This window comes from Triturus cristatus, chromosome 3_2 (genome assembly GCF_964204655.1).
Source record: "Triturus cristatus chromosome 3_2, aTriCri1.1, whole genome shotgun sequence".
NCBI lineage: Eukaryota > Metazoa > Chordata > Amphibia > Caudata > Salamandridae > Triturus > Triturus cristatus.
Window position 1 is genome coordinate 535495646 of NC_140584.1, and position 23549 is coordinate 535519194.

The following is a 23549-nucleotide window of genomic DNA, read 5'->3' on the forward strand; positions in this document are numbered from 1 at the left end:
ACAATTTTCAATGCCTCGTCCACGACTGGCCTGGCTCATTTTTTTAAACTTGTGGGCTCGGGCCTCGTGACCTCTTTCCAAACTATTTTTGGTGTGATTCCGGCATTTTTTCATTCTATTTTCTCCAGCGTCTTTGGCGGTGTCCCGTTAATTCTGGCTCTAGTGGCAGGTGTGCTACTTTTACTTTTCATCTTGCGGAATGGCTGCTCTTTCTGTGCGACACGTCAGCCTGTCCCGTCTGCAGTTTCTTCGTGACAGGATGCTTGATTACTATGGTGTCCTGCCGTTGGCGACTTTGAGCCTGGCATATGGATTATCCTTCCGGTATTCCTACTTCACCTGTGTGCAACCTGTCTTCCACTGCCTAGATTGTCCCTTTGAATGGCCTATGGATTTGTGTTTAACCAACATAGTGTCTCCGGACCCGGATTTTGATCGGCTGATGAGGCCCTTAGTGTCTCACGAGTCTGCCTGTTCTGGTGTTCGGATTATGGCCTGCGGTGCGGCACATGGTATCCTGGGTAATTGGGACATCGTGAGAGCGGCATATGACTTCTTGAATATGAGTTACTTGGAAGTACACGCTGGTTGCCCTCTGATGGTGCTAGAGGCTCCGCTGATAGAAGAACACGTATGTTCCTTTTCTTTACTTAACTGGATGGCTGAAACCTTCAGTGGCCGTGCCAATGATTTTCTGCTGGAAGCAGTGGCCACATATGCTGCATATACTTTTATGGATTAAGTGAACTTAGTCCACAGTGTTTTCCTCACGTGTCTTGAACTGGCCCTGTACGTCTGCACTTCTGCCCGGTGAGGCGTTTTTTCATTTTTTTCACCTCCCCGATTCCAGTTTGAATTTTTTTGTTTTTCCTCTCTATTTTTGAGGTTTTTTCCTGTTCGAACTTTGCCTGAACTGACCAGTTCCTTTTTCAATTGGATACGCCTTGTTCTGCTCTGTCGCGCTTGAACTCTGCGTTCTCTCTCTTTTCTTGCATACTAAGTAGTGCTTCGATCAAGGGGGCATGTAGTAAGGACTCCCTTCATACGTACATACATTGTTAAGTTAGCATAACCGCGTTAGAAGTTAGAAAGCCATCTTGCTGCTTTTGCACACGACACTGCATTTACATGTTATTGCTTAAACGAACTGCTGACTCGAGTTTTGCCTCACACGAGAGCAATCTGTTGTTACCATCCCGAGCTCTGCGAAGCGACCTTGGTCTGCACACGATGTGACAAACAGTCTGAGTTGTTAGACAATGCATGTTTTCCACTCTAGGTTGATCGACCCACTATTTAGCCATAACACACGAGCAGCTGCACATACCTGAAAGTTGGTGCTTTTAATATCACGGACATCATGTTTATTATTCAGACCGAAGACGAGCCTTCCTGCGAGAAGTCTCCTGATGCTCCTGTGATGTGATTTCACTAAGCTGATCTTTGAGGTATGGGGTCCCCTATTCAAGCCTAAGAGACCTTCTGTTAGACTAATAATAATATTAGCTTCTTAGTAAAGGGAAAGTGGTAGTATCCACTGTCATTATAACATGATCACCCCTTTTATATTCTATGGAATTGTAACTATGTTAATGGTTTTGATTTTAATCATTTGTCTGCTTGTATTAGCCAAAGTACTGCATCTTAGGACACGTGGTCTATAAAAATAAACTCTTTTTATTTTCACCGTGTCTCTGTTGATTCTTGTTGTGGACTGATGTGAGAATAATATACGAACAGGTATTTCCGATTCCCACCATTCCTGAGTATGTACTGAGTCGCGTGTTCTGGGTTGTCTTTTCATTGGGACCGCCGAGCTAAATCTCGGATAACGAATGGGACATTTATGCTAGCCGGATACTGAGTTCTGGGTTCTGAGGTGAGTTTCTGGTACACCACAACTCACTGAGGTCCTGGGGTTCTACGCATAGTTCTGTGTATAAGCAGAATCCCTGCAACAGCATGGGGTTCTGTCTTACCCTCACCCAACCCAGGAACTCCAGTCAGAATAATAGCATAGTTTGCTACTTCTGGAGTTAAATCAGTATAAAGTCCGCTATTGTTTTGGGTCATATGCTTTGGGGGTGCCCTCGTCGGTGCTATGTTTTTAGTGTTTGGGATGATTGGGGGACCTGTTGTGGTGTTCTCTCTTACAGGGTTTCGGGGCAACTCTGTGCTTGCAGGGGCCGGATGGACAAGCCCTGATTTTGTTCGAGGGCATTCCCCATGGGTTGTAGTAGAGATTGGTGGAGAGCGCTAGGGTACTGTTTGATTTATCTGAGCGTTTACTTGTTTTAAGGCCTCTTCATTTGAGTGGGAAACTTCAAGTAATTGGGTCATTTGGTCACCCAGCCTCCTGACTCTCTCTATGAGAGGCAACAGGAGGGTTTTTAAAAGATGTTCCATAACTTCCCTAAACCCTTCTAGAGAAGAACCCGCAGAGAGTGGTTTATAGGGGCCAAAAGGTGTTTCCCTAGGAGGTTGCTTCTTGGGTAAGTTTGATGATGGTTTAAATATTTTTGCCTTTTTATCTGTGTGTATGTCCCCTCCCCTCTTACGTTTGAGCGTTGCCCCCTTTACTCTCTGTGGGAGTTTGTCCTTTGGTTGAAAGTTAAGGCCAGTTTTATTGACCGGAGGTAGCAAAGGGGGGTAAACCTCCCTCAATGAGTTAAAGGAATGTTCAAGATTTGTTGTGGTTATAGTGACCCCCTGAGAGGATGGTATTAAAACTGGGCTATCTTGAAGAAGTAGAGGGATCCCTGGATCTTCCATATCGGTATTCACTAGACGTAATGTTGGGGGAGTAGTGGATAACTGAATTGAACCCAAGGAGGATCGTTTATTTGAGATCAATTCAATAGAAAGGCGTTTTTCCGCGAGGGCTATGTCGCGGTCTATCTTGTTAGTAGCCTTCTTCAGGAATTGATCAATAGTGCCTATCAGTCTACCCCCTGTCAGGGACTTCCTTGTTGAGGTTTGACCTTTAGATATCTTACAACGTGATGGTGCAATGGGGTAGTATTAAAAAATGGATCATATGGAATGACAACTATGAAGTGAATTGCTAAAACAGAATCAAAGTCACGATTATCAAAACTGTTTTAAAACAGACAAAGAAAAGTACTTAGCAACCTCTCCGGTATGAAGTCCACCATAAACGGTCGATAGGGGCCGGCCCAGCCCGGCCTCCTCTGGCTTCTGAGGGCTTAAGAGGGCCCGCCCTTTGACCGGTCTTCACCCGGCGCGATCCGCGCACGATTCCACGACGCGGGGGCTGCCAGGAATTTAAAGCGCCTCCGTGCGCGGTGTCAGGTGAGTCGTGATTAGAGCAGGGCAGGCTGGGAAATGTAGTCTCCCTCCTCTCGGCGGCCACAAGATTACCAGCAGCGGCGGCGGGAGGGAGACCTTAAACTATATTCCTCTCAAAGCTCTCTGTTATGCTCCGGAGGTCTCTCTTCCAGCTGAGACTCCTGCAGACTAATACTGTAGCAGCTCTTTTACTTTCAGCGTACTTTTCAAAGTTCCTATCCAGCAAAAACGTCTGTCAAAGGACCGACGAGCTCAGGGATAGACAGACTGTCGTCCAGATGCCCTCAGCCGCCCGCTGCAATTGGACCGCACACAGAAAGCCTCAGGAAGTCAGCAAAGTGGCCGCAGAAAGATTGCCTCACCGTTTGGGAAGCAGTCACCCGCCTCCGCCTCGCCTCCTCGAACAGAGCAGTCGAAAATAGAGCAGCTAGAGAAACAGAGGCCGCCGCCTGCCTCCTCTAGCAGCACTCAGCTCCCAAGGATTCTACACCTCCTCGACACAAATACAGGAGCACAGAAGATAGGGAATTTCAATCCAGGCGCCTCGCCAGCGAAGTCCAGGACCTTATTCCCCTCGAAAAGCCGTAAAGATTCACCCGGCAGAAATCACCAAAATCACTGGAACGCCGTCAGCCAGGTACAGACCGCCATTACTGGGGGTGGAGCAGTAATGCTGTGTGTGGGAGCGTTTTGCCACTGACAGTTACGTTGTGTTTTGGTGCGCCAGTTCAGTCTCACCCAGGTGTGCAGTGAAGAAGAACGGACTCCACTCTGCGGCAGCAGTGAGCAGTGATCGCAGTGGCCTCCACTCGACTGCACTCGCCGCTTTGGCGCTCTGGATGCAGTCAGAGGCAGCGGAGAAGCATCTCGGTTCTGGGGTGAAACAGATGCGGAGGACGGAGCTCCGGCTGCAGGGGCTCGGCTGTGTCACTTTCCACCCTGGTCCTCGCACGCCCTCGTTTCTCACCTGCTCCAGTGTAGACTGTTATTCAGTGTTCTTTTCCACTACCCAGGAGAATTTGGTCATTGTACTAAACCTATAACTCATCTAAAAAAATGTTCTTCAAACAAGTATACTAAAAGGATATTGTGTATATTTCAATAGACGTTGTAGTTAGTTGCCTACCGGATTCTGTAATTAAACAATCACCACTCAATCTGAATTGTGAGCCCTGCTGACCGCAGTGTAGTCCAGAGGCAGTGGTCATTAACACCTCATAGCCATGTTTCGTCGGATTCGGAAGCACGCAGTTGGTTGCACCTGATCGGAGGAGGTACACACAAATCATCACAGACTTTAACTTCTGACATCCTCAATCACAGAATCAAGACCCCGTTTCACTGTTCCGACCTGCTGTACCGCGGTGTACTCCACCGACAGCAGTCAACCAAGCCCAATAATCATGTGCAGCAGTTAGCTACGGAAGCACAGAGTCTGATGCACCTTAACGGAGGGAGTTCTGTGAAAACCAACAAGCAGCAGGTAATATCGGACATCTTCCATTCTGGGATCAAGACACCATTCCAGTGTTGGGACCTAGAGTTGGTTGCACCTGGTCGAAGGGAGTATCTTCATCTCCACTCTCAGATGCAGTTCTAACTTCATCCATTGTGGGATCAAGACACCGTTCCACTGTTGGGACCTAGAGTTGGTTACACCTGGTCAAAGGGAGTACCTTCATCTCCACTCTCAGATGCAATTCTAACATCGTCCATTGTGGGATCAAGACACCGTTCCACTGTTGGTACATGTTGGACTACTGTGTTAGTAGTATACATAGCACTCCACGGTGCTGGGCCTCAGGCTGGGCGCTGTCTGCCTGTGTCGCGGTAGCCAGCGTTGATCTCAGGAGCCTTCCCAGCTCGCAGACCTCGGCCCAAAACCTTCCGCCAGCACGTGGTGGGCCCTCTTTCACATATGGCAGTGTTGAAAGGTGAACTGTGGGGCATATGTGCATTGCAGTGGCCATGACGGTTTCTGGATACCAGCAGGCTGAGAGCATTATTCCCGCAGCCACCTTCGCTCACGGCATCAGCCTCGTGGCGGTGTAAGCTGCGCAGGCCTGACAGACATGTTTGCCATTCCGGAAGAAAACCACACCTAGAGAAACGTGCCTTTTATTCATACCTCTAGGCTAACCTTGCGTACGCCGAGCCAGCCCACTACGATGTTTTCATAATCTTCCCTACTGACTGTACTATCATGGTTGCTTCCACTGTCCACTTCACTCAATAGACCATCAGTGTATGTTGACATGTACATGTCTGTGCTCTGCATACTCAAGTCTGTCCGGCACATCCCCTCAACACTTTGCATTGTATACTTTTATAATCGAGAATCACTTGCCACCTTCACACATACTTTGCTCCCATCTCTCCCCACATTCTGCATTGTGTGGCAGAGGTGCTATGCCATGTTTGGTTTGTGTACATGGCTAGCCACGGTTCCCACAGTACGTAGTGTCGTTGTGTCTGCTAGGTGTACATGTTGTTTGTCATGTTTTATGTGATTATATAAGGTAGCACGTTTATTTACGAGCAGTGGTTTCTTCCATTTACATATCGCTGTCTTAAAGAGGATACAGAACTTTTTCACAGGTGAAAAGTGCGACCACAATGGCAGTCATTCATTACTATGCAAGAACGTCCAACTGCACGACGCTTCTAAGCTTACAGCTCCCAATCTTGCGTGCTTTCTTAAAAGCACGCCAACTCCCGCAATCAGACCAACATTCACACAGCTTTCTAACTGCAGTTATCTGCTTCTTAATAACATGGACTAGTACGGAATGTGAGCTGGCATACCGTATGTCCTTACTGTTTCAAACCGGGTAACTTCCTGTGGCAATCTCTATTCCCACCCACACAAAGTAACTCCCAAAGTTCAACGTGGCCTTCAATACCTACTTTGAAAACAGATTTTATTAAACGGAGCAAACTGAAAGCGCTTTTGTTTCAAACAGAAGTGTCCCTCACTTCTCCAAAAGTAATTTATCGACTGCAGATAGCACAAACTTCAAGTAAAATACACTCCCTTTTAAATACGAACCTCCCATTACACTTTGTGAATTGTTACACAATTTTCAACACATCTGACATTTAAGCTCTGACACACTTTTTTAACACTATCTCCTCTGGCCTTGTCACAGGCTTTCAAACTGTTTTTGGTATAATACCAGACTTTATTAATTCGATCATCTCTGGAATAACAGGAACAGTGCCCATAACTCCATAATTCTCGCTCTGTTTGCGTCCATCCTACTACTATTTTTGCTTGTAACAAATGGCTGCGCTCCCTGTGGTAACAATCATGTCCGACATAATACGCCTCTACGCGTAGCTACATCAATACCGTGAAAAAATTGAACAACTTTTCGGCTGCCTGCCTCTATCTATTATCGGAGCCAGCTACAACATGACATTTTTTTACACATATGCAATCTGCGTGCAACCATCTTTTTATTGCAAAACTTGCCCATTCGACTGGCGAATGGATCTATACTTTGCCAACATCCCAGCATTCCAGCAGGTAATGGAGTATCTTGAAAACCATGAACTTGATTGTTCGGGCAGTGGAGCAATGGCGGATGCAACGCAAAAAGGTATCCTGGCGGAATGGGATTTCTGCGCAGCCGCGAAAGATCTCCTGCAACGTGCAACCTTTGACAACATCGCAGATTGCCTGCCAATTCAAATTGCCGCTCCAACATTCGAGAAACATTACTGTCCCTTCGAGGTATGAATTGGATCGCTTCGCTTTTCACACACGATGGCAATAATCACCTCTTGGAACATTACGCATCTCAAGCCGCTGAAGAACTTCCGGACTGCAATCTCCAAGACTTGTAAGAAATTCACTTTATTCTTGGATTGATTTTTTCCAACTTTTTTGACTTTTTCCTATAAAAAATTTCAATACACTTCAATTGAACTATTTTCATATAATAACTTTCTAAGTATGCTTAGGCATTTGAACTCTGTTTTATTTATTTTTCACATTTATAGAGCGCACTGTTACCCAGAGGTGTCCTGGCGCTAGTTGAAAGAGTGTGTACGAGCAGGGGCTTACTGTGTGAAAAGCCAGGTCTTTAAAGCTTTCCTAAAGGACAAGAGGTCCGGTAGTTGTCTGAGGTTTAGTGGCAACGCATTCCATGCCTTTGCTGCCCCTAGAGAGAAGCTCCTGCCTCCCCAACGAGCTTTCCTAACTCTGGGGATGACTACCAGACCCTGCTCAGCTGATCTCAGAAGTCTTGTTGGTCTATGCCACTGAAAGAGTTGGGAAATACAGTGGGGGCCTAGGCCATGCAAGGCCTTGAACGTCACGCAAAGTGATTTAAAAATAATTCTCTTGCGAACTGGTAGCCAGTGTAGCTTAACCAGGTCCCGTGATGCAGAGGCAAATTTAGGTGTGCTTGTGATTAGTCGGGCTGCAGCATTCTGCAGAATCTGGAGTTTGTTGAGGAGCCCCTGTTGGGCATTCAACAGAAGGCTGTTACAATAGTCCAGCCGGGACATCACCAGCCCTGTGACCACGGTCTTCTTATGCTCTTCTGCAAGAAACGGCAAGACTTTCCGAATGGTTTTTAGGACAAAATGAGTGGCTGAGGAGAGTGCATTGATTTGAGGCTTGAAGGACAAAGAGTTGTCCATAAGTACACCCAAGTTTTTGACCTTTGGGACCGGGGCTGGAGGAGTGCCCATTTCCTCAGGCCACCAGCGTGGGGACCAGAAATTATCTCTGGACCCGAACAGCAAGACTTCGGTTTTAGTAGAATTTAATTTGAGGCAGTTATCTGCCATCCAGATACTGACTTCCCGCATACAGCCTCTGAATCTATCAGCTGTGCTGTCAGTTTCCCCTGGTAGCAGAGATACCACTATCTGAGTATCATCTGCGTAAGAAGTTAACTTGAAGCCACAAGATCTGATGACTGGTGCCAGGGTGGAGATATATATATTAAAAAGGGTGGGACTCAAGGAGGACCCCTGAGGGACTCCGCAGGGAAGCACGAAAGGGTCTGATTCATAGTCCCCTAGTGCCACCTTCTGAGTCCTCTCAGACAGGAAGGCGAGCAGAAGTTTGAGCGCATTGCCCTGAATCCCAGTGGCCCTGAGCCGGTCCCCAAGTACCTTATGGTGGACCGTATCAAAGGCCGCGGACAGGTCCAACAGGATCAGGGCAGCTCTACCTCCTGCATCCATCACTGTTCTCACATCTTCTGTTGCTTTAATCAGGGCAGATTCTGTACTATGCCCTGCCCTGAATCCATGTTGGGAACGGTCCAGGCCCTGGCCTGCCCCTAGAAAAGAGCTTAACTGAGTGTTTAGGATACCCTCCAGGATTTTAGCCGGAAGGGGTAGCCTAGCTATTGGCCGAAAGTTGTTCAGGTCAGTCACCGCTAGGTTCGGCTTCTTCAACAGGGGTAAGATGGAAGCTTGTTTCCAGCGTAAGGGGAATTCCCCATTGTCCAACATGGCATTGAACAGTGGGGTGAGCCCTGCGGCCACGGCCGAAGAGGCCAGTTTGGCCACGCCGGCTGGACACGGGTCATTGGGGGAGCCTGAATTTGTCCGTAGAAGTCTGCTCTCCACCTCTTCCTCCCTAATGGGGGAGAAGTTGAGAAACTTCGGAAGATTACTGTCTGCCTCAGGGTTAATTTCTGGAGCGGCGGTCTTGACACGCATGTCTAGTGGACGGAAGATATTTTCTACCTTTTCTAGGAAGAATTTCGCCAGCTCTTGGCATTATTGCCCCTTACGTCTCCAGACTAACTAGGGATGGGTGATGTATGGCCTATGCAAATACGCTATTTACTTGCTAAATTAGCCTAAACCCGACATCCATTTTGAAACCATGTCTATTCTTTGTGCACATGTCTCTCTGCCTGCCTGTTATCCACAAAGCCCTTTCACACAAATTAGCTCATCCTCAGCCTCTGCTCACGAGCTGGCGATCAAGATCAAAAAACACGGCATTGTTTAGAAACTGGTTGGCACAGTGTGGTAATCGTATCCTACCTTTATTTTCATTATACAATTTACAGTCATTCATGTCTAATAGGTATTGTTTATGTCACATGGAACTGTAACATGTAATGTGGAATTGCCTGATGCAGGAGCTTAGGTTTGAATACAGCAGAAGCGGTTGGAGTTTACCTCAGCTGGATGCCTTAGCTCTTGCACCAGTGGGTCCATTTATGGCACTTAAATAAAGACACTTTTTATATAACTTGCAGACTCCATCGCTTTATTACACACAGCCACTTTCTTAAACACACCTGATTTCACCATTTGTCTTCTGTGGCATTGCAACATTCTTCATTATATTCTTCACGATTATTTCTTTATTCCTGCTTGCTAAAACACTCCATTCGAGTATTCAGACCGGTAAGGGTGAGTAGTTTGCTTCCCACTCCCGCTATAGTCTAAACCCATACTAACACCACTTGCACAGCTATGCTACAGCGGCCAGTATGCTACAGTGCCCAGAGCACATCAGTTTACAGCAATCAGCTCACGGTTTTATCCCTGAGTGTACCGGCACCTCACCTCAGCACCATCTCACTCTGGGCAAAACAGCACTTTCACACCGGTAGGTGTGAATACTTCGCTTCACACTCCCTGTATAGCACACCCTAACCACCCCACAGAGCTCACAGCGCTATAGTCTAAACGCATACTAACACCACTTGCACAGCTATGCTACAGCGGCCAGTATGCTACAGCGCCCAGAGCACATCAGTTTACAGCAATCAGCTCACGGTTTCATCCCGGGTGTACCGGCACCTCACCTCAGCACCATCTCACTCTGGGCAAAACAGCACTTTCACACCGGTAAGGAGGAATACTTCGCTTCACACTCCCTGTATAGCACACCCTAACCAGTAACCACCCCACAGAGATCACAGCGCTATAGTCTAAACGCATACTAACACCACTTGCACAGCTATGCTACAGCGGCCAGTATGCTACAGCGTTCAGAGCACATCAGTTTACAGCAACAAGCTCACGGTTTCATCCCCGAGTGTACTGGCACCTCACCTCAGCACCATCTCACTCTGGGCAAAACAGCACTTTCACACCGGTAAGGCTGAATACTTCGCATCACACTCCCTGTATAGCACACCCTACCCACCCCACAGAGCTCACAGCTCTCCTACCCTCCTCTTTCCTACTTTTTTCACCCGTTTTTCCCCTTACTTCAACGGAATCACAAAATGGCTACCAACGCTTCCTAGTTGCAACCGTTCGCAGCCAATAAGCAGCAAGCTCGTGCTCGTAACCCCTCAACCAATCAGATGGCAGAATTCCCAAATATCGATATCTGTAAATTTCGATATTTCTCCAAAACTACTAAACGGATTCACACCAAATAAACAAAAGCGTGCTTTCTAGACCAAGACCCTTCTCCCTGCCAAATGTGGGGTAATTCCTTTCACCCGTTCAACCTGTTGCCTTGTCTAAAGTTTCCTATGGAAATTGCATGGAGAAAACACGTTTTGGAACCCCCCTTTTTTCTTGGCCCCCCCTTGACAAATCACCCCCAAACTTTTAACATAGTAGCTGATATGCACAAAGAATTAGTTTGGAAAATGTCATGAAGATTCATCAAACAACGCCAAAGTTATAAGCATAACAAAAATTGCTCTTCCTATGGAAACTTGGTCCTAACTATAACTACCTACTGGCAACCGCCAGTAGGTAATACATACATACATACATATATAAACATATATATACATCTTCATATCTATATAAATACAAATATAAATGCATACATATACATATACATATATGCATGTTATGTACATGAAAGTTTGAAAAACACTAATAAAAGCAAAGCTAAAAAGCCACCTAATTACAAACAGAATTGCTTTAACTTAAACGAGGGCGAGACCTATTGCATTTTCAATGCTTGTTAAAAACAGGGATTACCTCAGCCCCTTTCCATGAGTCCGGGACTGGTGAACCCTTGGCAATTTCATTTGTTAAAATCATAATATAATGACTCCATTTGGTTTTGTCGAAAAGGAATATGTCAGCTAGGATTCCGTCAGGACCCAGAGCTTTACCTCCCATTACAGCTCACAGAGCAAATCTGACATCAGCCTCATTGAAAGCCGAACCATGGAAATAAGAGTATGAGAGCTCAGCCATCTCATAGTCCTCTAAACTACAAGCGTATTGGGGTTTAAAATGACTAACCCATTGATCCTGGCTTACATGGTTTATTGGTCTGGCGCCCGGCCACCTCTGCCCCACTTAACTACATCCCAAAATTGTTTAGAATTTTTACTTTCGCAAGCACGTTTGAGGTCCTGCCATCTACTCTCATCCCAAGTTTTCTTGGCCTTCTCCTGTACTTTCTTATAGGTTTGCCTAGCAGTACGCACTTTGATGGGATCTCCCTCTCTGATTGCACCCCCTAGGGATCTACGTGCCTCCTTACATTCAGCATTAAACCATTTACAAATACTACTAGAATGATTACCCCTGATCTTACAATGCTTATAAAAATAGGTACGGAGCTGAACGAAGAATTCTTCATGGAATCCTATTACAGACTCAGGGGTTGCGGAATCGGCCAAGAGTGCTTTTAGTATAGTTATTGCACTATTAGTGTCTAAGTAGATTTTTCCAAGGACGGCAGAATTCTCAAGTAAATTTACCCATTTTAGTTGCCTCATATCATTTGTGGGTGCCCCATCCAGGGTAATTCATTCACTGTGAGGAGGATTAATATCTTTCTTCGTCAGTAAATCAAAAACTGAGCACGGGGGTTATGGTCACTCTCTAGCCGCTCTCTTACCACCATGTCCATGAGCGCATACCACAGCTGGAAATTGGTCAATAGATAATCAATGCGGCTAACACTAAGACCATTATTAAATGTGCCAGCCCCATGTCTATCAGATGGGAATCTGCCATTTGCCGCCCTTAGTCCTTTCTCCAAATAGGAGCTAGGTCTAATTTAGGGAGTCCCCACTGTTCATCTTCCTCATCAGTGAAATTGCATTTCTTGTTTCTAAGGGGCTCAAAGGTCACAAATTAAATCGCCCGCAATTATTACATTGCTGTCCCTGGAATATTGATCTAACAAAATATCGAGAGCCGCTATAACTTCCGATTTTTTCCCATTCGTCCCCCTTGCATAGACATTATAGATGTCAACTGTCTCTTGTTGACCCCACTTCACCCTAATTACTAGGATGTCCTTGCTATGAGACTCAAGTACCTGAACAACAAAGCCAATTTCTTGGCGGACCCAAATTATTAAACCTCCAGAGGGTCGGCCTTTCCCCCCCCCGTGGTGGCTGGTGTATGATAATTTAAGTAGCGTGCACGGTAGTAAGGATCCGCCGTCCAGGTTTCCTGTAAGAGGCAGATGTCTAATTGGTCAATGAAAGTATGCCAGCCGGGAGATGTAATCTTAGATCTTAGCCCGGCTATATTCCAGGATATCACAGACAGTCCGGCAGAGAATTTTTGGCCTGTACTTTGATCATTAGGAATATTCAGTAAACTCCCTCTTAACATGGCGAAATTAGGAGAAATGCTTAATTTTTCCTCATTTTTGCAACTTCTATGTGTGCTGCACAATGCAGCACACATGGGAGTTTGTAATCGTCATTCTGGATTGTTTATACACAATCATTTCCCCCAACGCAGATGCCCTTGCACTATGGACCAAGGGTGGCTGCATTGGCCCTAGGCAGCTAGATTTAGCGCCAGTGCTAGGGGAAACACTGGGGTGTGCCGCATTCTTGTGAATATGGCGCATCCATGCGTTTTCAGAATGACAAAGCATGGCGTTAGCAAGTTTTGCTTAACACCATGCTTCACCATTCTGTTGTAAATATGCCCCTCGTTTTGCAACAGCTGATGGGCAAAGCTTCTGCATCTCATATATTGAGAATATTCTTCTAATGCAAATCTGCCCTCTGTCTTCTGCCTTCACTAGGAAGTTCTTCTGGAAATGCATGTCTTGCAACTAGAGCAACACTGTGTTGCATTCCAAAGACTTCTTTGGAAGACCCAACAAAGTTACGGATTCTTAGTGGGCTTCCAGAGTGGAGATAATGGCCCTTCCTGTGGCAGTGGCACAGGGTACTGCAATACAGACACTGAAGCAGTGCTTCTAGTTACTCTGCATGGATTTGTATGTATGGCCCCTTTCAAGATTATTAGAGGGTAATTAAGAACACCAGCCATACCTTGCATATCCTAGTATATAGCAAATGAATGACAAGTTTAAGTCATTAAATAGCTCAAGCAAATAAAACTCAATCAGAAATACGTTTCTGAAATGGAGGAACTTTCGTCTCACAAAGCTTAAGTTGTATTTGGCCATTATGAGGAATGTATCCAAAGAAACGCCATATCCTTTTCTCAAGAAGGCAGCTTGGAACCCTGCTCTTGTATCCTTTGCAGTCCAAGGTCCATGGGCATTACTTCATTCGTCCTTTACAGACCGTTCCAGTATAATGATCTTTCTCTTTGTAGTTGGCTAATACACGAAGTCTCAGATTTATCAATACTTTGTGCTGTCGCAAAGTAACGCAGTGGTGTTTCTATTGCATACGTCTCCCTGCCGATTCCTCACCTTTCAAATATCCAAGGCGCCACACTGGATCCGGAAACCTTCCATAGCTCTTCCGCGCTGCTAGAAGGCGCTGGCCCTGAATGCCGGAAAGGACACCATTGAGATGTGACTGGAGAGTAAAAGCATCAAGTCTTGTCACAATTCCACCTGAGGACACAGGGACAGCGATGCCCCTGGCACAAGTTCCAGGGGCTTCTTCTGACCCAGTACCAATTGTTGCCAACGTTGGCTTCACCACACTTCAACTTACCACCTCAAGCCTACCCTGAGTTTCCGGATCCAGGGTTGTTATTCAATATCATCAAAATGTTTCAATGGACGGCAGTGCCCTGTGGACCACCTCTGGGCCCCATAGGACTCTTCTGGATGCCATATGGTTTCATGTTGGTGGGTCTTTTTCAGCGGATTCAGTCCCTTGACTTCTCTGACATCCGAGGTCATGCCGATGCTGGCCAATAATGACACCATATCCGGCACCGAATCCGATGCCCCAGCACCACCACAGAGGACCCCAATGACAGTCATGGCGCCTCTGACGCCTCCAGTACCACTGGGTCCATCGGGGGAAATCAGCAACCCTCTAAGTCGCAGAAAATAGTCCAGGAAGAAATGACAACGTTTGTTGGAGGAGCAGCAAATGCATAGAGAACAGACTAAAGGGTATTGTGAGAGATACTGGAGTACTGTGTAAGACCTCTTCGGTCTGATTTAGATCCCTTGGACAAGCCTTAAGTTGTTACAGAGAACAGTAGTAAGGCGGCAGGCTAACTACCACCACTATCCTTGGATACAACAGATTTCCGTGCTCTCAGCAATGCAAGTCGTCTTTATACCACTCCAGATACAAAGATGGAGTTCCTTGCTGGACCCATCCTCCTGAGGTTGCCTCTTTTCATTTTGTTCTCTGCAAAGTGGCCCTTATCCTGGAATTACCATTACCTACAAAAATCTAGGAAGCCTTTGCCACACTGCATATGGAAAGGGGATATAAAAAACTTTAGGCAGTCGGGGAAAATACTTTCTCTGCCAGTAGCCTCGCTCTAAAGTCATTAAATATCACAAGTCTCCCGGGGAGGCACATCCTCACCTTGAGGGATATGACACTTTTGGTGCTCTCCCACTTGCCTGACTGCCCCAGAGAGTATTTTTCAGAGGTGGTAAACAACAAACATGATGCATCTGGACATTTCATCAAGCTGGACTTGTCACTGCTGGTTCAGTCGCAAGGGCAACGAGGTCCTTGGTGTCCCTGCATCACATGCACGGCTATGATCATCAGGATTTGTAGACATTCGGGTGACAGAAACGGTCCTCCCTTTCGACGGTGCCAAAGTGTTTGGGGATGCTGCAGACACTCCTTTAGAATGCTTTCAAGAAAGCAAAGCTCCAGCTAGTCCCGTGGCTTGCAGTCACCCCAAAAGGACGCCAATATTTATATTTTGACAGAGACAAGCCATTCAGCCCCAGGAGCACTCTCAGAACCACAGACCTGTTGGCCCCAACAGCCAGCTCCTCTTCCTCGGCACCTCCGAACGCAGCTCTAGTTTGTCCTTGTCGGAGCACGTGAGGCCATTTGGAGGGCCAGGGTCGTCCTTCCTATAGGCCTGGAATCATCAGACCGGAGAGTCTTTCAGATTGTAAAAAGGGGAGTATATCCTACCCTTCCACAAGCCCCCCCCACCCCAAAAAATAGTCTTCTCACCAGTTCCTTCAGATAGATCTGTGCATACTGCAGAAGGAAGTAGCAGCTTTGCTGTAGAAAGGAGTGGAGGAGTTGATTCCAGAGAAGGAAATTGTGCAGGGTGTCATTTTCTGTACATTCTGGTCCCAAAAGCCAGTGGTCTTCATCCAATCCTGAACCTCAGGATCTTGAACTTTGTCCTTTGAAAGGAAACGTTTAAAATGCTCTCCTTGGCTCTGGTTCCGTTGGCGCTGAAGCAGGAGACTGAGTGGGGTCTTTGACTGACAGGATGTGCATTTCCAAATACCAATTCTGCAGTCTTACAGGAAGTACATGTAGTTCGTGGTAGAATACACTCACTGCCAGGTTGCGGTCCTTCAGTTTGTATTGATATTGGCACCTTCTTCACAAAGGTTGCAACATTTGCGGCCCTTCTCAGATGGCCAGGGATCTCGGGAGTGCCATACTTGGATGACTAGCTGCACAAAGCAGCTCACCACACATGGCACATTTTCAATGAAACGGCACAGCGCGGCCCTGCAAGCAATATAGCTGTGCCACTGCGTCATTTAAAAAATGCAGGGATGTGCTGTATTTACAAGAATACGGCGCCCCCAGCGTGGGCACCATTACATCATGGTGCAAGGGTGCCTGCGTTGCTGGGATGATTATGTTTGTACAAGAAGGGAAACCTTCCTGCACAAAAACAATAATTGATGGTGTTTTGCTCCTTCTATGTGTGCATTCTACAGCACACCTAGAAAGAGCAAAACAAGGCGGAGAAATAAAGCTATTTCTCCTTGTTGTGCCACTCTAATGCCTCCTTTTGAAAGACGTTTGTTTTTGGCGCTGCCTCAGATTAACAGATCCTTGAAAATCTGGGGCAGTGTCAAAAAGCAATGGATGTTGCGTGAGAATGCCCACAGCAACACCCATTGCATGCCCCTTAACGCAGAAAACTGAGGCAAGGAGGGCTTTATTTACAAGGGGGCATTATGCTTCAAAAATTGGCTTAGCACCACCTTGTAAATATGGAGCAGGGTATTGTGCCACCGGAGCATCGCAAAAAGTGACGCTCTAGTAACGCAATGCCCTTGTAAATATGCCCCATGGTGTTGTACCACCTCCAAACAACAGCATTACTGCTGTTCGACCTCTGCTTTTCTATCAGTGTTACTAAATCGCACATGGAGCCCTCTAAACATCTCCTGTTGCTAGGAGCAGTAGTGGATACTCGTGTGGATAGTTACAATAAAATGTCGGAGCGCTGTATTTCTCCAAAATTGGTAATGCGACACGCCGACATTTTTTAAACACAGGGGTGCACTGTATTTACAAAAATAAGGGCAGCCCTGCATTTTCCCTAGCACAGGCACTAAAAATGCTGCCTAGCGCCAGCATAGACACCCTTGCGCCATGTTGCAAGGGTGCCTGTGCTGCAGGGCAATTGTTTATGTGCAGGAAGGGACACCTTCCTGCACATTAACAATCTTTAATCGCAATCTGCTGTTCCTATATGTGCTTCAGAATGAAGCACACATAGAAAGAGCAAGATACACGGAAAATTATTAATTTCTCCTCGTATTGCCATCCTAAGACCAGGTTTTACCTGGGCTTAGTTTTTGGTGCTGGCCCAAAAGCAATGGGTGTTGCAGCAGAATGCCCACTGCAACATCCATTGTACGCCCCTTTCACGCTAAGTGAAGCATGAAAAGGGGCCTTATTTACAAGGGGCCGTTAAGCCACGTTAAGTGGCTTGATGCCGCCTTGTAAATAGGCAGACGGGGATATCGCAACCAGAACGTCACTAAAAGTGACATTCTTGCGGCGATATCCCTTTGTAAATATGCCCCAATGTTTCTTCTAGCATTCCCTCCTCTGAGGATTTGGACCATTAAGATCATGATTCCTATACTTCAGTAGGGAACTCTGATTCCAGTCTTGCTGGTCCTTCTCTTTGTAGATCTGCTGGCTTCCTTCATCCTTCTGGTCTTGCACGCTAGCACATGAGGAGTCTCCAGAGGTACCTTCATAGGCAGTGGTTCCAGCACAAGGGAGATCTCTTTTAATTCTGCAATGGGTCTAACTTGATGGTCAATGGAAGAGAACACATGACTAGGGATGTCCTTCTACCCTCCGCCAGCCATGCACATGGTCGTGACAGATGCCTCGACAGAGGCCTCTGGCGGAGTGAAGTCAGCAAACCCTTATGCTAGGGGGTCGGCTGTGAAGATTATTGCGTTGCCAATTTGGCCATAGCCTGCGCAGATTAAGATTGGTGACCCTGTGTGCCAGGTGGGGGCACCCTAAGGGACTAGGACCATTGCCTACTTCAAGCTAGGACCATTGCCTACTTCAAGCTAGAACCATTGTCATTGTGAGGGGAGGCCACAGTGGACCCAAGCCCCGATTTAGAATGTGAACCAGAGCAACCAACCCCCTACCAATGGGAATGATCAGAGGAACTTACCGTTTCACTGGAGGAAATGCCTTGGACTCCCAGAAGCTGCCCCGGCTGAGCCGTGATTGCTACTCAGCAGCTGCTGCCACCAATCCCCGCAGAAACTCCGGTCGCACTATCCTCGCAGGAGTGGGTAAGACTGATCATAGAGCCAGAAGGCCCCAGGGGAATTTCTTTTTTTACACATCGCTTTAGCCGCTAGAACACTTTTGACTTTTATCAGAGTGGGAGTGGGACTGCTGAGACTCGGACTAGAAGTGGGGCCTAACTTGCATGTCACCAATAGTGAATGGAGAATAATCACTATCGCTAGTGAAAGGGAAGTGGGACTCGAGGACCTGCCCATTGCGCACTAGAGCCCTGACCTCATGGGGTTGTGTGTACTGTTTGTGTAAGCGGTATTTCACTTTGTGTTTGTATATAAATACACATTTTGACATAAAAGAAAGTATTTAACTGGATAATCTTTTATTGATGCTTACTTTGAGTTGTTATCCTGTATTCATCCTGCTCTTTCTTCTTATGCCCACCTCCCATTTGCCCCCAAGTGGTGAAGGGGTACTTTGCCCTGTTGCTCGGGACCCATAGTAGGTCTGGCCCCGGGACATCAGCAGTATAAAGGCCTCAACCCCCACAGTTGGGACCAGTAGCTCCTTCTTCCCCGTGGCACTCTGAAAAAGGTTCTGACAGACTTACACATTTGTTTCCGTCTGCCCCATTTGGCATGGCACAATAGGATTTAAACTTGGTGTTGACGTTTTCGATGGGTTACTCCTTTGAGCCTCTTCACAGTTGTCAGTTAAGGTTATTGACATTATAAACTGTTTGTCTATTAGCGATTACCTTGTCAAGGGGTATTAGTGAGTTACAAGCACTGTGTGTCTGCACTTTGTTTACGTTTTTGTCTCTGACAAGTTGATCCTCCACACCAGAGTTGCTTTCTTATCCAAGGTGGTCAATCCTTTTCCATTTGGATCAGCCCATCACTGTAGGAAAGTGCCCTTTTTTGCATGGTTGCCACTTACTTTTTGCCTAATGTTGATGTAGTTTGACTGAGTGTGCCCTGGGTTCCTGCCAACCTGGTACCCAGGGCCTATGTTTTTTCCCTAAAATGTACAGTTGTAAAACCCAATTGGCAACTCTCTGGCCACATGTAAGTTCCTTGTAAAAGGTACCAAAGGCACTGTGACCAGGAAAGGCCTGCAGCACTTATTGTGCCACCCTTAGAAGCTCTGTACCTTTATATATATATATATATATATATTCATTTATTCATTCATTCTCTCTCTCTCTCTCTCTCATGTTTTAGTGCAGAACAAAGTAAAGAGTTGACATGGCCCACATCCCTGTGTGCCATGCCTACAATCCACTGCCCTGCTAAAGGTAAGCCACCCCTCTAGCTGGGTGCACTATACCAGTGGTGAGGGTACAGGTGCATGAGCCCTGTACCCCTACAGTGTCTAAGTCAATTCTTAGACAGTGTGGGGCAGATTTACAAGAAAATAATACAGCGCGGTACCACAAGTCATTTTGCTGCACCGCGCTACATTAGTTAAGAAGCCCAGGGATGCAACTTATTTACAATATGTCGCATCTCTGTGCTTCCCCCTGCACTGGTGCACAAACTGCTGCTATGCGCCGGCACCCTTGCACCATGGTATAAGGAAGCCTGCGTAATGGGGAGATTGTTTTTGTGCAGGAAGGTGTACCTTCCTGCACAAAACCAATCATTTGAGGTTATTTCCTCTTCCAATGTGTGCTGTAGAATGCAGGATGCATTGAAAGAGGAAAAAAAACGAGGAGAAATGAAAAATGTCTCCTCGTTGCACCTCGCTATGCCACACCTAGGGCGGCGAAGCATTCTGACGCATTTCCAGGTTTACGATTCCTCGTAAATCTGGAAATGCATCACTGGACATTGGTGTTACGTGGGAACACCCACTGCAACACCCATGTCACGCACCTAACTCGCAAAGTGTTGCGTGAAAAGGGGTAATATTTACAAGCACAGGTAAAGTCACACAGGGGGGAAACACCCATTACAACGACTCTCTTTTCACGCGCTGCCATCGCAACGCGACTTTCACATCGCAGGAGGCTTGACATCGCATGCTTTTACAACGCATGCTAGTAATGCGCATAGAGATTTACATCGCTAGCAATGACAACGCATAAACGCCTGCTGCGACGAGATGGGAGAAGTGACATGGGAGGTGGCGCGTGCTGATTTAGGAAAGATGCCGGATTCTGGATTTATGCCATTCAGCGTGCTGATGTTGTCTTTTGATATAAAATTAGAGGTGATAACCAGCAAAGCAATTGCAATTGAAACATCAAATAATTTTGCAGGCATAGTATCACAAGACCACATAAAATGGACACTACCTAAAACGGGTTGATTTGGATTCTTGACGGATGACGTCACACTCTCTCAAATTATGGCATTCAGCGTGCACTCTGCAATGCTGAACCTCCAACAGATAAAGCGGGCACAAATATATGTAATGCGCCCCCTCATTCGTGTGATTTGGATTTTTCATTGATGACATGGGGTTGATTTTATATGTAGTGTAGTGTGTGTGTGGATGGTTGGATGGATGGATAAAAGGGTGGGTGGATGCATGATGGATGGATGGGTGAATGGATGGAAGGCAAAGAGTGTGGCTGGATGCATGATGGATGGATAAACGTGTGGATGGGGCATGACGCATGACGGATGGCTGGGTGGATGGATGGATGGGTAAATGCATGGGTGGGTAAAAGTGTGGATGGATGCATGATGGGTGGGTGGATGGATAGATGGATGGCTGGATGCATGACGGATGGGTGGATGGATGGATGATGGCTGGATGCATGACGGATGGATGGATGGGTGGATGGATGGATGGATGAATGGCTAAAACTGTGGATGGATGCATGATGGATGGATGGGTGTGTGGATGGATGGATGGCTGGATGCATGACGGATGGATGGATGGCTGGATGCATGACGGGTGGATGGATGGATGGATGGATGAATGGCTAAAACTGTGGATGGATGCATGATGGATGGGTGTGTGGATGGATGGATGGATGGCTCGATGCATGACGGATGGATGGATGGATGGGTGGATGGATGGATGGATGGATGGCTGGGTGCATGACGGATGGATGGGTGGGTGGATGGATGAATGGCTAAAACTGTGGATGGATGCATGATGGATGGGTGTGTGTGTGGATGGATGGATGGATGGATGCATGATGGATGGATGGATGAATAGGTGGATGGATGGATGGCTGGATGCATGACGGACAGACGGATGGATGGATGCATGGATGGGTGGATGGGTGGATGGATGGATGAATGGCTAAAACTGTGGATGGATGCAAGATGGATGGGTATGTGGATGGATGGATGGCTGGATGCAGGACGGATGGGTGGATGGATGGATGAAAAAAATGTGGATAGATGCATGATGGATGGGAGTGTGGATGGATGGATGGATGGATGAATGGCTAAAACTATGGATGGATGCATGATGGATGTGTTTGTGGATGGATGCATGCATGGATGGATGGATGGCTGGATGAATGGCTAAAACTGTGGATGGATGCATGATGGATGGGTGTGTGCCTGGGACAACAGCCTGTTCTGTACTAATGAGCCACGTTTAATTTCACGATGTTGCATGTAGTGTATACCTTTTTTTTTTTGTTTAAGAAGTTTTTATTGAATTTTCAGAGAAAGAAAAAACAAATGATACAATAAACAAATATTCCAATATAATGCCATAAAGAAATAATATATAAACGAAATTGGTTTACAATAACTGGGCAGTCAAAAAAAAAAGGATCAATAATAGGGTAATTAAGGAAAGGGCACTGGTAAATAGGATAGGAGGGAAAGGGGGGAGGAAAAGAGGAAAGACCGAAGAGAAGAGAGAGAAAGAGAAAAGAGAAAGCCAGAGAGAAAAGAAAATGAAAAGAAAATGAATTATCACATGGGAGGGTGCGAGGAAAGATAAGTAGTAAAAGGGAGCCAAAGAAGATCAACTTTGATTTTTTGGGAAACAGAAGAGGAGGAAACGGAAGCAATCCTATGTTCGTCACAAATAAAATTCCACCAAGTAATTGACGACAGTTTAGAATTGTCTTTCCATGCAGACAGGATCACTTTAAATGCTAATGCAATAAAAAGATCAAATAACCTAGAACTAGGTAAAGTAGTTTCCATATCCGGGGCTAAAGAACCTAAAAAGATATTTACAAAAGTTAAGGTAGCATTAAAATTGAAAACTAACATGCATACATTCCAAATTGAATTCCAAAAAGATAGAACAGATGCACATTCATATAGCTGATGAACTAATGTACCAGTTTCGGTAGAGCAGGACCAGCAAAGAGGAGAGGATGTAGGGGAAAACTTACAAATAGCAACAGGAGTAATAATGGCTCTATGATATAGAAAAAACAGAAATTGGGTTATCCTGGCTGCAGCCGAAACTTTAAATAATTATGACCATAATTTGTCCCAACTATCAATAGAAAGAGAGATGGATAGGTCCATTTCCCATGCACTCTCAATGTTGGATTTAGAACGAACATTGGCATTAGATAACAATAACTTATAAACAGTGGCAGCTTTAAGTTTATGCGCCGGGAATAGAGAATATAATGGTGAAGAGGGTATTAAAGGGGGTGAAACTGATGGGAGAGAGTAAGTAGCTAATTGGGTTTGTATAGCATTAGAGATAATAATGTATTCCTTGTAAAAGGAGTCAGGGAGCTGATATCGTGTCTGTAGTTCTTGGAAGGAGATGATAGAAAACCCATTCAAAAACTGATGCACAAAAAAAATCTCCTTTTCCTTCCAGTATTTGTAGTAAAAAGATCTACCTTTATATTTAAGAAATTTGTTATACCATAGGGTAGAAGTTAAAAAACATTGGATAGGGGATAGGTCTTTAAGAAATGTATTGCACAGCAATTCACGGGAGTATTTTAATACAGGGCTTTTAGACAAAAAGGTGCAGTTGGACATAAATGCAACATGCTGAAACTGAAACTCTTTTAAAAGCAACCGCTCAAAGATAATCCATCGAGGTATAGGCGTATCCCCAAAATCGAAGGCCAATGAGAAAGATTGTTTAATCAAGAAAGCAGAGTGGTACAATTTAAAATTAGGAAAGCGCACTTCCCCCTCTTCCTTGGGGCGAATAAGTTTGTTCAAAGCAATGCGGGAGTGTTTATTGTTCCATAAAAATTTGATACATAGAGAGTTTAATTGGGAAAAAAATGTGTTAGGGATTTTGACAGGGAGCATAGAAACCGTATAAAGGATATGAGGAGTGACCATCATCTTAATAGTATCTAGTCTACCCCACCATGATAAAAATAGGGGGGACCACACGAGGAGAAGAGATTTCAATTTATTCATTAGTGCGTTAAAAGTGAATTTAATAGTATCCGCTATATTGGAGGCAAACCAAATGCCAAGGTATTTAATTTTGGAAGGA